Below are 12,699 nucleotides of genomic sequence, written 5' to 3'. Positions count from 1 at the left end.
ACAATTTTTTTTTTTAATTTAATCCTTTTAAAATACAGGCTGAAACACAACAAAATGGAAAAGTCAACGGGTGTGAATAGTTTCTGAAGGCACTTTCCCTGAAAACACTCGAGTTGGAGAGGTGAAGGGATATTGGCAGCACTTGGGAGTAGCTTGAGTATGGATGGGTGATTGTGTACATCTGTGATGATTGTGATGTCTGTGAGAGGGTCTCCTCAAGGGATATAGTGTGTGATGTGTATTGTACATTCTTCACTCGAAAAGCCCTGTTGGCCACCCTCGTCTCTCTCGCCCCACTCCCACCTTCTCCCCACCCAAACCCCCACCCCACAAAAAAAAGAATTTTTAAAAAGTTTATTTTATTTTTAACACCCTTGTGATATCCTTGACCGGCCACACTTTTGGCAAGCCCACTCCTTCTCACCATCCCCCCAATCAAATTTAGTCGTCAGCTTGACAAATTATTTTAATCTGGTATTGGAGTAGTGCAGGTATGATGAACTGAATGGCTTCTTCCTGCATCTAATTTCCTTGTTATGGCTTCATGGCAGGCATCTCCCCCCCCCCCCCACCCTTGTCATGGTCACCTGGGTTGCCTGTCACTAAATCTCTCCTTGCCAACAGTAAAAGTTTCTGGTGGTTCCATAATTGTGCGGGACACATTTTTCTTGCATAGCCAGGGGTCTACTCATTCAATTAGAAGGTAGGGTTGATGCAGCGTGCTGCGTTACTGTCCTTCGCAATCATCTCCATCCCACGATGCAGCATTTCTTCCTTGCTGGGTGAGCTGTCATTCAGGAGACAATGCTCCGGTCCACAGGGTACGTGTTATGACGATAAAAGGGGTGCGAACGGTGAGAAGCCTTTGAGACACATTATGATGTGTAGGGATCACATTTATCAGCTCCTGACCAAACTTTGACGCATGCCCCATCATTTTTACACACAAACCACACACTTATGCTAAACGTTTATTAATGACATAACTACTCTATTTTACACCCATTATCCTCTATTACTGTACCCCCAAATGGTATAAATAAAGGGTGAACCAACAAGACAATCCCTCCCTCCACCCCCCCCCCCCCGCCTCCCGCTTCCTGGACCGTTTCAGAAACTTTCACAGAGGACTTAAAAGGCAACATCATCCGCATGCTCGATGGCCGCAGCTGGAGAGCAGCTGGATATAGATTGGTGCCGCTCATGACTGTGTGTGTTGAACCACTGAACCTGAATCCTGATTGGCCTTTTCACATTGAATGTCCATTAAATTCCTGCTCGAATTTAATGCAGTGAATGAAATGCAGACTTTTCAACATCAAGATCCGTGCATTTTAGAGAGAACTAACTTTCCCCATCAATATGCGTGGCTCTCACTTGGCTTTTTGGATTGCCTCGATGTTGGCATTCCATTGGGTTTGGTCTTTTATTTGCCCAATTTATTGCGTACACACGCAAGAATAAATTTGAAAATGATTAAAGGATCGGAGAGAATAAGGAGGTTATGGGAGAAGAGAAGGTGGGTGAGAAGGTTGGGAGGAGATGTGAGTAATTCTGGCAGAGGGGTGGGGAGTGGGGGTGTTGCTATCACCAAGATGTATGCTCACTTGCTTCTGAGCTGTCTGGCCTGGGTTGAATGTCGACCTAAGTATAACCTGTCATTCCGGTGTTTTGCTTGCAGGGTGATTCATCGGGGTGTGTGCTGTACATCCACATTAAGCCGGAGACGCATCTGCATTGGTGGACATTAACGATCCCACGGTGTCCTTCCCAAAGAGTAGGTGAGTTGTCGCCGGCATCCTGCCCAAATGACCTGAAGTCTTACGTCGAGCCTGGCAAACATGTTTGTGAAAGACTTTGGCCAAAAATGTTTCCCAGCCGACTGCACGAGGAAGTGGGAGTCGTCGTAGTCAGTCGTCGGCCATTTCAATTGACAAGGCAACAGAGGAAGTTTATAAAATTGCGGACATTTTATTGTAGTAGTAGTAGTAGGTAATATTGAAAGCGATGCCGTTTCACAAACAACATGATTCGAGTCCCTGTCCTTTCATTATCACATGGAAAACGACATCAGTTGTTGCAACAATGTTATCACTCGTCTCGTAACCTCATGTGCGACTTTATTTTGTTGAGTGCAGCGTGATGTTTTAGTTACTTAATTATTTTTAATTTTTTTTTTTTTTACTTTTCTGTGTTCGTTCATACGAACAGTCATCTGGAGTCAGGGGAAAGACCGTAAATGAAACCGACATTATCAGTGTAGTATAAAAAAAAAAAAGTGTTGCGAGACTAAAACCGCAGTTTGTAATCCAAAACAAAATTTTTGATTCCTGCAATTGTTTACTTCCAAGCGGCTTTTGCTTCTTGTGAATGAGTTATCTCATTTATTTCATGCAACATTTCATTCAAACAACTTGGTCAAATGAAGGCGCAGACACGCATCCATAAAAGCCAATCCACCTGTCGCAGCACGGAGCGCCAGTTTCATATCTCGAGCCCATAATGGCTGCGGTGATCCTGCTCATCAATTACCCATTAATGGACTCCACTATTTTAACGTCACTTTAAGGACCGCGTCATGCATGAAATACCTCCATCCCATTACCCCCATCAGCTTCTCATTGCCGCATTTGCTTCTTGGGGGCGAATTTCCTCGCTCAAGCGCATATTTGTCAAAAAAAAAAAAAAGTATTATTTTATTCATTAGTGGTCTCTCACAATTAAGGTTCGATCAAATTGTTTCCTTTGGAATAATGCTGCGCTCGCTTGATCTATTACGCGCGTATGCTAATCTGCCAGGGACTTTTCATTAGCTTATTATTATAAATCTGCACGCCGTACGAGGGAGAACAGACACGGGACAGATTCATGCGCAGTTGTCGCATAAATAAGCCGCGACAAATTTAATTAGCCGCAATAATACACTTCATTCAATTTACAGCGGAGAGCGTATCTTTTTGAGTAATTAAAATTGATGTATCCTCACGATGAAGCCCCCCGCTGGCGCCGCCACTCGGATCGTTTCTATGCAAAACAACCGTAAATTAAACCAAACGAGGGATGATGATTTGCGCGCGTCGACGTCGCGTGATGTTGCGCACGTTTTTTTTGTCCCACCAACGCCTAATCTATGACTCTTCGACTAGAAAGCAAGTGCGAGCAACAGATGTGTCGCGCAGAGGCCGGGGCCATGGTGTGCGCCGACAAGCCGGTGCCCTTGTTCTCTTCGCTTCTATCGTGCGCTCCGTGGAAGGAATCTCATTAAGACCAATTAATGCGCCACCTTGGCAGCGATACGAGGTTTGCATTCGAGCTGCAGCAGTAAATCCGCTTTTGAAACTGCGACAAAATGAACAGCACGTTTCAGATGGGAGCTTCGGTGATCAGTTTGTGCGGGTGGGGGGGTGGGGGAGTGGTGTATCTGTGCGTTTTGCTCATCCTCGAATGAATGTGCGAACACATGGTACTTCATGTTCCTTGCTGTCCAGAGACTCATATGATCACAACTTTACCCGGAATCTTCGAACGGTGCATTTACACGTTTATACCGCTCAAAACGTTTGTGCTCACACGTCGAAATGATTTCCGATACTCAAACTAGGAGGTCACTCGGAAGAGCGCACACGTCCGCCACGTAATGCCTGATCCACGAGAACATATCTGGCCCAATACATTTTAGGGATATCATGCTAGACATCGTTTTTGGTCCTGTCTCTCAATGGTGAAAAATAACTTTTAAAATTTTAATTATTCTCGGATCCAGATCCAGATTCGGATCTTCACCAAAAGCGAATCATTTCTTCCTTGTCACACATCCAACGTGTCCACCAAGTTTCATCCGAATCCGTCCACACCTTTTTTGAGATGTCGTACTATATATAACAATTTTGGCCCAATCTCTCAATGGTGAAGAATCACTGAAAAAAATTCTCGTATTCAGATCCGGATCTTCACCAAAATTTAATCACTTCGTCCTTGCAACACCCAACCTGCCCACAAAATTTCATCCGGATCCGTCCTCAACTTTTTGAGATATCGTGCGATACATCATTTTTTTTTTTAGCCCTATCTCTCAATGGTGAAGAATCACTAAACAAATTGTCGGATCCGGAAACGGATCCTCACCAAAATTGAATCATTTCTTCTTTGTCACACACCCTATCTTTCCACGAAGTTTCATTCAAATCCGTTTGCAACTTTTTGAGATATAGTGCTATTATATTAGTTGAGCTCTATCTCTCAATGGTGAAGAATCACTTTTAAAAACTAGAAGGGTACTCGGTAGAGCGCACACCTCTGCCACGCAATACCTGATCCACGTGAACATATCGGGCCCAATACATTTTTGAGATATCGTGCTATATATCGTTTTTGGCCCAATCTCTCAATGGTGAAGAATCAATGAAAAAATTCTACTAGTCAATTCCGGATCTTCACCAAAATTTAATCAGTTCGGCCTTGTCACACACCGAACCTGCCCACCAAATTTCAACTGGATACATCCACAACTTTTTGAGTTATCCTCTACACAAACAAAGAAACAGAGAGGTGAAAACATAACCTCCTTCACCTTCGGTGGCGGAGGTAATGAGGTTCGATGACAAAACTTCGAAAACTTTGCGGAGGTCATGTGACCCCAAAACTGTGAGTTTTCTCCCACGGCATCTTCGACTGTGTCGCTAACAATGTCGAAATGGCCACATTGTAAAAGACGGACGATGGTTCAACACATTTGATTTACAGCTCAGGAACAATAAGGCGCCCATTGATCAGGTTCTTCAAAACGAGCATCATACTTCTGTGAAAACTGAATAATCTCTAGTTCTAGGAAGACATAACATCACTGATGTTACTTTATCATTACCTTTATCCATGCCATTGCTGGAGCCTTAATACTGATTTTTTTTTCCCACAATACTAAAGTACCAGATGAGTCAACACCCGTATGCCAAGTTCCTTCCCTCCCTGTCCTTCCCTTTTGCTATTCCTCCTCCCTGTGTCACTGACCTGCGAGATTTCCCCTTGAGTCGATTGCTAATATTTTATACTGGAGGCTGCTCCACGGTTTGACTGATACTTCCTCCATAGTGGGTAATTGATGGACTCAATTGTTGACGTCACAAGTGGCATGCAAATGTGCTCATTTAAAAAAAATAAAATAAAAACTTTTCTTCCTTTCCACCTTTTTATCAATGTTGTGTTGCTATCTTCTTGTTTATATTTTAATTCACCATTTGTATCCCTTCCTCTGTTGATATTCAAAATATAGTGCTGTTATCATCGTGTTGCTTTCAGGCTGTATGCCAGATATTTTTCATCAATCTTGCAAGGTTGCCCTGTTTAGTATTCCTCATGGGTCATGATACAGAGTCCCCAGGTTCAAATCCCAGATAACCGACTGTTTGTACATTGTCTATAGCAATACCAATGTCATTGTAATTCATGTAAAAGGACGTTGATGTGCTGCATTTACTCATGTCTATGACCTCCATTTGATGTAGAAGCTCCTCGATAAGCCATATACGATTATGAAATAAAAATCCGATATGAAACCTAGCGTTTCATTATGCTTCTTCGTTCGGATGCAGCAGAAGGCTCAGGGGTAGCATCGCTGGCTGAGGACATGGCTGTGCCGCTGATGTAATGCCCTCTGAAAGTTTGTGCAGGAATTTGGACATGGTGCCCGCAATAGCTCACCAACTCTTCACGAAGGACACCGTTGGGATGCTTAACATCCACTAACTAATTCCCGCAGACGGGATTCCGTTTAACGTCCATCCCAGGGATGGCACACAGCTTGATGAACCACCCTGCCTGTGAAACACCAGGATGACAATTTAGTTGGGATTGGAACCCAGGCTAGACAGCATAGAGGTATGATGACCTCGAGGCCATTCTTCCAGCCGTTTATTTGGCTGTTGAACTTTTACACAAACATCCATCACATGGTACTCCTATTATTTCATAGTTGAGACTATGTGTGTGTGTGTGTGTGTGTGTGTGTGTGTGTGTGTGTGTGTGTGTGTGTGTGTGTGTGTGTGTGTGTGTGTGTTGTAAAAAATTATATATTGTTACGTTTGTGGGAAGAAGGGGGGGAGGGGTGGCAGAGATTAGCTTAGAACAGAAATAAATTTATGGAGTAGTATGGTCCGTGTGCGAGTAGTTAGCCCATTTCGATGTGATTAAGTCAGGAAATGTGGCTTATCAATTGTCTGTAAATGTGTTCCATAAAGAGGGTGGTGCATTGTAATAAATAGTTCAGGTTTCAGGGAAGGATTCGTACATATAACGTCTTGTACGTCCCACCGGATGAGGCGTTGAGGTGAGGCTCCGGTGGACGAGAGAGGGAGAGAGAGGCAGAGCTTGGATCGCCTCCCAAGAGCGGCGGAGCTTTTTGTCCCCTCCCCAGGTGGGGGGGGGGAGCCATGGATCGCCTCGATGGGGGCAGAGTTTGGGGACCCTCAGGAGAGCTCGCAATAGCCGAGAAGAGTTGTATTTCTCTGAGTAAAAATGGTTGGGCGTGAAGAAAGAGGAAAAGCAGAAGGGAGATTTTGAAAAAAAGCAAAAAAAAAGAGGAGATTGTGTGGAGAGGAAACTGTTGCTCTGTCTGCTATGTCTGCTGTGCCTGCCTTCCTTCCTTCCTTCCTTCTCGTGAGCCTGCCTGACTGCCTTCCTTCCTTCCTTCTCGTGTGCCTGCCTTTTCACGTTCCTGCTCTTGACGTTGCCCCGTTAGTTGTGTCTGCTTCGTCATCCCTTATTCCTGCTCGTGTGCATTCGTCGCCCTGCCTGTGTGCCTTTGTTGCTCTACCCGGGTATTTTGGCACCTGCCAAACACCCTTTGTCGCCTGCTTGTCTCCAGCCCGTGAACCTGCTCCCTCCCTCCTTGTTTGCCGGTTGAGCAAAGGCCCACCCGGTTCTCGTTCCCTTTCCCCGTCGGTGAACAAGTTTGGAGTGTGGCACCATAATTTTTTTTGTCATTGCATATTGACCATAACATTGTTTGTGCAAAGACTTTGTTAAGGGTTCGAGTTCAGGATAGGAGGGTAAGGCTATTAGATTTCAGGAAGGCAAATCTTGATGGTATGAGGAGAGTTGGGTGATGCAGATTGGGAGACTCTAACAACAGGACAATCAGCATCAGAGAAATGGGAAACCTTCAAGGAGAAAATGCGGAGAGTGCAGAGTAAGTACATTCCAATGAGGTGTGAAACTACAAGCAGAAAGAGACCAGGCTGGGTGAGCAGTGAGATAAGGAACACTATGAAGGAGAAGCAGAAGGAATTTATTAGGTTTAAAATTACAGCACTGGAGTTAGATTGATATCAGTAAACAGACTGGAGTTCGGAGTAAACAGAGGCAAGTTAAGAAAATGACTCGGCAAACCAAAAGAGAGTACGAGAAGGACGTGGCTAAGAATATTAAACATAATCGCAAGGCATTCTTAAGTACATCAGGGGAAAAGAACAGGTTCGGACCAGTGTGGGCTCATTGAGGAATAGCACTGGGAGAGTTGTTGATGATGAAAGTGAGATGGCAGGCTTATTAAACAGGTATCTTGCTTCAATTTTTACACAAAAACAGTCAGAAGAATTGCCATTAGCTGAGAGTATCTATCGAGGAGGTGAGGAAGGGATTTTACAGAAGATCCAGGTTGGAGTGGAGGAAGTAAAGGAACAGCTCAGAGTAGATAATAATGCTCCGCGGCCAAATATTAAGCATCTGAGAGTATTGAGGGAAGTAGCAGAGCAGGAAAGGGAGATGTTAATGGATATTTTCAAGAACTCTCTGGAGTCAGGACATGTACTGGAGGATTGGAGAGGAGCAAATGTAACACCATTATTTAAGAAAGGATCCAGAGAAGAATTGGGAAACTATAGACCTGTTAGTTTGACTTCAGTTGTACGGAACGTGTTGGAGACATTAATTAGGGACCAGATGAAGAACCATTTAAACAAATACAAACTAATTAAAGATAGTCAGCATGGGTTTACCAAAGGTAGTTCCTGTCTAACAAATATTTTGTACTTCTCTGAAGCAGTGTCTGAATGGTTGGATGAGGGAATGTCAGTGGACATAGTATATCTAAACTTAAGAATGCATTTGATAAGGTACCACATCGGAGGTTGTTAGCCAAAGTGAGGGCTTGTGGAGTGGCTGGTCAGGTTGCTAATTGGATTGCAAACTGGCTTAGTGGTTGGAAGCAAAGAGTGGCTGTGAGTGGGAGGATGTCTTACTGGGAGGTTGTAAGTAGTGGGGTACCTCAGGGATCAGAACTCGGACCATGACTATTCATTATTTACATCAACAATTTGGACAGTGGGGTAAAGAGTAAGCTTTCCAAATTTGCAGATGAAACAAAGCTTGGAGGTAAGGTGGATAGCAGAGTGGGTTTTGATCAGATTCAGGAAAGTATTGATACTTGTGTGGATTGGGCAAAATATTGGCAGATGCAATTTAACCTGAGCAAGTGTAAGGTGTTGGGAATTGGGGAGAATAATGAAAATAAAGATTACAGGATGCAAGGTGTAATTTTGGAATGTGTCACACAGGAGAAGGATCTGGGGGTGGGAATAGATATGGGAGGTAGGCAGGCAGCACAGTGCCAGGCAGCTATAGGTAAAGCAATAAGGTTTTCATTTGTATTCGGAGGGGGAACAATTAATTATAAATCAAAAGAGGTGGTGTTAACATTGTACAGGAATTTAGTGAGGGCCACATCAAGAATATTGTGTGCAGTTTTGGTCAAAACAACTTAGGAAGGACATATATGCTAAAGAGAGGGTTCAGCACATATATATATATATATATATATATATATATATATATATATATATATATATATATATATATATATATATATATATATATACACATACTAATAAAAGGCAATGTGTGTCATTGTGTGGGTTAGTGTGGTGTTTCCTCCATAACTCCAAAACCAAAAAACCGAGCAGCCTGAACCTTTGAGTGCACACAAAGAAAACTCAAAGGAAGTGCAAGAGTGAAAATTGCGTGTTTGGGTTAATTAATACACCCCTTCTGAAGATAATTAATGGCCTGATTGAATTGTACCCTTTATCAGGCAATTCTCTGCCACCTCGCTCTCTGGGGTCTTAAAGCGTATCTTGGGATACCTCGCCTGGGGTCTGAAGCCACCATGGTTTTTGGCCTGCTCGACCATGCCTTGACTTGGAACAGGCCGCAACGATTTCTTTACGATAAAGTCTTTTTTTCGACCTTCCTCACTCATATGGGATGCTTGTTCATCAGAGCTACAAATCGTTGTTTACATCACTTTTGTAAGTCCTAGAGTTTGCAAATTAGGAGCTTGGAGCGATTTCGTGCATTATATGATACGATTTTCCACGAGCTACTCTCATGGACTAATTAAAGTACATCATCGAAATATTATTTTGCTTGTTACGATCGGATATCGTCCTGACTAAATAAGTGTCGAAATTTGTTGTGAAATCTGATAATTTAAAGAAATAATGAGTCTATAACTTAGCCAATATACCTCGTTACTTTAAGCAAGCAAGACTGTGCTCCCTCCTCCTGCATAGATGCACAAGAAAATGTGAAATTTCCAAAGCATTAAACTTATCTTTTGCTACTATTCAGAGAATTGCATTGAGTGAACAAAAAAATTCAGGAGCGTAGCCACATTAACCAGTTTCATTGAGCTATATGATTTAATGCATTCACTGCTCGACCTCACACCCTGTTCCCACAAGGACTGCCTCTCCATGGCATCTGCCAGATCTATGTCTTTATTTTCGGAGGTTTCGTGCAGTACTCTACAAAGAATCAAAGCAAATATGGGAAAGAAAAAAAACGGACGTTTGAAAATAATGATATAACGTTTGTGCAGACTGATGTACCACGTGACACGTGCACAGATGAACAGGCAAAATGGCGCATTTTCTGCAATGTTTATTTCACGGGTGATTGAACTTTGCGACATCTCCGGGGTTGTTCTGCATTAAGCTGCAACTCTCTTGTGGATAAAGTCATTTTATTACATTAATTCACATAGCTACGAATCGCTGGGTACATTGCAACGCTTATAAACACCCGGAGACATCAGCAATCGTGGCTTGACATTTCGGGCATATCCGGGAGGTGGATGCTTCAAGTGTTGCTAATCGCATGCCAAATGAACCGTTTCTTATCAACCATTTCGTTTGAGTACTAAAGCAATTTAGCGAGCACTCGCCAAGCTGCTTGGTTGTTCGTTTCGGTAAAAGTATCCGTGCTGTCAATGTAACTTCGATGAGACAGACGTACGTTTCCACCTGGGTTGGGACCTGCGGATCCGAGCGGTTGGTGCCACAGGAGGTGTCTCATCCACTGAAAATGTGAAATTTTATTTTAACAGGATATCGTTTTGTTTTACCTTTTTGTGTGATCTCCTTTGAATATAATCCACGACTCACTTCGACATCGATACATATATAAATACAATAAGGACCGTCCGACCAGGTGTTTGCCATGATCTGGTTGTGAACATAAAAAGCAAAGATCGACATGTTGTGTTCTGTGCCTTGATATGTATTTAAATTGAATTTTGCTAATTTCACACTTGAATTCCTCTTTCGAAGAACTCTGTTTAAAGATAAATTTTTGTGTTTGTCGTTTTTATGTGTTTTATGTGTGTGTACCGATATAAACTGCAGGTCAGGTATGGGAGCATATGCCAGAACAGCACGTCGCTGCGTCCACTTTCCTCCGGTACTCCAGGGGCCTCCGTCTGGCCATCCCCCAGGCAGATGCCAGGCCCATCCCCATCTCCTTGAGATGATGGTCAACTTGCTGCAACCATGAGGCAAGTGGTCAGCCCACTGGCCTCCTCCACTCATGAGACTCCCTCGCTGAGAGAATCTGGTGAGCAGGATCAGCGTCAGGAAAACGAGCCACATATCCATACAGCGCAACTGACGCTCACGGACCATGCAGGTAACAAATCCCATCCGAGTCTCTCTCAGCAACCGCTCGTTGGACACAAAATCCGACCAGCGATAGCCAAGGATTCTCCCAAGAGACCTGGTACCAAAGGAATTAAGTCTCCATCTCAGATCCTTGGTCAGAGTCCAAGTCTCGCATCCATAGAGCAAGACTGGAAGCATCAAGGACCTGAAGACTCGGACTTTCATCCTCCCGCACAGGTACCGGCAGCGCCACACCCCATGATCCAGTGAATCCATGACTCCCCAGGCCCGACCCAGACGTCTATTGACCTCTGACTCACAGCCAGCAGAGACATGAATATCACTGCCAAGGTAAGTGAATCTCTCTGTGACCTCAACATCCTCACCACAAACAGACAGACAGGACAGCAGCATCCAAGATGTCATTGAAAGCCTGGATCTTAGTTTTGACCCAAGAAACCCGTAATCCCAGCGGCTCAGACTCATTCAGCACCTTGAGGGCCCCCAAAAGGATATATAAAGTCTCCGCAAAGATGACTGCATCATCTGCAAAATCAAGGTCCGAGATCTTGACATTCCCAAACGATGCACCACAGCTTGATCTCTCCAAAATCCTCCCTAAAATCCAGTCCATACAAGTGCTGAAAAGTGTGTGGGGCAGTACACACCCCTGATGAACTCCAGTAACAACTGGAAATAAGTCAGAGATGGTACCACCACACTTCACAGCACTCTCAGTACCAGAGTAGAGTTCAGACATCAGATCGATCCATTTTGGTGGCACCCCACGAAGACCCAGTATCCTCCAGAGGGCATCCCGATTCATTAGATTGAACGCTTTACAGAGATCAACATAGGCTGCAAGCAGCCCCTGCTGAAACTCTCGTCTGCGTTCGGTGAGGACACAAAGAGCAAGGATACGGTCAATCGTTGACCTCTTTGGTGTAAAGCCTGACTGCTCTGGACGCTGGTGCTCAAGCAGATGGTGGTGAACCCTATCAATAATTATCCGAGCAAAGACCTTGCCCGGCACTGAGAGCAGCGTCACCCTTCGGTAGTTGTTGCAGTCTTGGCGATCACCTTTACCTTTCCAGAGAGCGACAACTCGGCCCCTCTTCCAGTCAGTTGGGATGATGCCTGTGTTCCAGGCAGAGCACAAAACTGCATGCAACGACACGAGTGCAGCATTTCCACCAGCCTTGAAAAGTTCAGCATGGATGCCACAGATCCCTGGAGCTTTGCCCCGTTTCAACTGGTTCACCACAGCCCGTGTTTCCACAAGTGAAGGTGGACCACAGTTGATTCGAGGGTCAGCAACAGGGATTGTAACACCCTTGATGTCCAACTCGACAGCTGGGGGATCAGCCTGGTACAACCGCTCAAAGTAACCGGCCCAGCGGGCCTTCACTTCAGACTCCTCTGTCAAGAGCCTACCACTCTCTGCTCGAACTGCAGTGCTCCGAGGGATGGGCTTGGATGAACGCAATGCGCGAATTCCCCTGTAAGCGGGACGAGAATCACCTGTCCACAGGTGATGCTCTACCCCCTCACAGATTCCTCACACATAGGCCTCCTTGTCCACCCTCAGTGCACGTACAGTTTTACGCCTCAGCTACCTGAACAGCTCAGCTCTGCCATTCAGCATGGCGCAGCGACTCTGCTCAATGGTATCCAGTGTCGCTTGAGAGACAAAATTCTTCTTTACCCTGTGGTGAGTTCAAAGACATCCACCGGCAACATCAAGGATTGTGGTCTTGAAGGCACTCCACAA

General features: G+C 44.5%; 1 long non-coding RNA gene across 1 annotated transcript in view; it reads left to right on the top strand.

Moving 5' to 3' along the window:
* Positions 1 to 1,688: 1,688 nt before the first annotated feature.
* The window catches only part of LOC147030302 (uncharacterized), a 40,251-nt gene continuing 29,240 nt past the window's right edge, over positions 1,689 to 12,699 (top strand). The window contains exon 1 of the long non-coding RNA XR_015055769.1: positions 1,689 to 1,781. This is a non-coding gene — a long non-coding RNA (uncharacterized LOC147030302). The remainder of the gene's footprint in view (positions 1,782 to 12,699) is intronic.

The sequence above is a fragment of the Eptatretus burgeri genome, chromosome 3, assembly GCF_056783735.1.
Source record: "Eptatretus burgeri isolate ZD-2024b chromosome 3, Ebu_testis_v1, whole genome shotgun sequence".
In the NCBI taxonomy this organism is placed as follows: domain Eukaryota; kingdom Metazoa; phylum Chordata; class Myxini; order Myxiniformes; family Myxinidae; genus Eptatretus; species Eptatretus burgeri.
Note: the sequence above shows the minus strand (reverse complement) of the source record. Positions and strands in the feature narration are given on the sequence as shown.